This window comes from Orycteropus afer, unplaced genomic scaffold (genome assembly GCF_000298275.1).
Source record: "Orycteropus afer afer isolate SDZICR_OR568_19922 unplaced genomic scaffold, OryAfe1.0 scaffold00586, whole genome shotgun sequence".
Classification (NCBI taxonomy): domain Eukaryota; kingdom Metazoa; phylum Chordata; class Mammalia; order Tubulidentata; family Orycteropodidae; genus Orycteropus; species Orycteropus afer.
Genome location: NW_006922173.1, coordinates 307,529 through 308,984, shown reverse-complemented (window position 1 = coordinate 308,984; position 1,456 = coordinate 307,529).

Genomic DNA, 1,456 nt, shown 5'->3' with positions numbered 1-1,456 from the left:
ACCATCAACAGCTCATATGCAAGTTCAACTTGAAGTTAAAGATAATTAAAGGAGTCCACGAGAGCCAAAATATGATCTAGAATATAATCCTCCTAAATTGAGAGACCATCTAAAGAATAGATTTGATGCATTGAATACTAATGATCGAAACCAGAAGAACTATGAGATGACATCAACAGCATCATCCATGAAGAAAACAAGAAGTCACTAAAAAGACAACAAAAGAAAAGAAGACTAAAATGGATGACAAAAGAGACTCTGAAACTTGCCTTTGACCAGAGAGTAGCTAAAGTAAATGGAAGAAATTACAAGATTGAACCGAAGATTTCAAAGAACATCTTGAGAAGACAAAACCAATTACTATAATGAAATGTGCAAAGACCTGGAGTTAGAAAACGAAAAAGGAAGAACACACTCAGCATTTCTCAAGCTGAAAGAATTGAGGAAAAAATTTAAGCCTCGAGTTGCAATATTGAAAGATTCTAAGCTCTGGTAGTGTAGTGCCTAAGGCACTTGCCTGCTAACCAGAAGGCTGGCGGTTCACACCCACCAGCCACTCCTCGGAAGGAAGATGGGGCAATCTACTTCCGTAGTGATACTGCCTAGGAAACCCAAGGAGGGGTCGCTATGAGTCGGGTCTGACTCGATGGCACATAACAACAAAAACAACAACAAGGGAAAATATTGAATGATGCAGGGAACATCAAAAGAAGATGGAAAGAATACTCAGAGTCCGTGTACCAAAAAGAACCGGTCAAGCTTCATCCATTTCAGGAAGTGGCATATGGTCTAGAACCAATGGTGATAAGGGAGGAAGTCAAAGCTACAATGAAGGAACTGGTGAAGAACAAGGGTCTGGGAATTGACAGAACACCCATTGAGATATTTCAACAAATGGATGCCATGCTGGAGGCACTCACTTGGTTATGCCAAAAGATTTGGAAGATTGCTACCTGGCCAACTTACTGGAAGAGATCCATATTTGTACCCATTCCAAAGAAAGGTTATCCCACAGAACGTGGAAATTATAGAACAATATCATTAATATTACACTCAATCAAGATCTTACTGAAGATAATTCAAAAATGTTTACAGCAGTATATTGATAGAGAACTTCCAGAGGTGCAAGCTGGATTCAGAAGAGGACATGGAACAAGGGATATTATAGCTGCTGTCAGATGGACCTTGGCTCAACACAAAGAATACCAAAAAGATGTTTACTTGTGCTTTATTGACTATGCAAGACATTTGATTGTGTGGATCATGACAAATTATGGATAACATTGAGAAGAATGGGAATTCCCAAACACTTGATTGTACTCATGAGGAACCTGTACCTTGACCAGGAGGCTGTCGTTCGAACGGAGCAAGTGGACACTGCGTGCTTTAAAATAAAAAAGGAAGTGCATCAAGGTTGTATCCTTTCCACATACTTATTCAATCTATATGCTGAGCA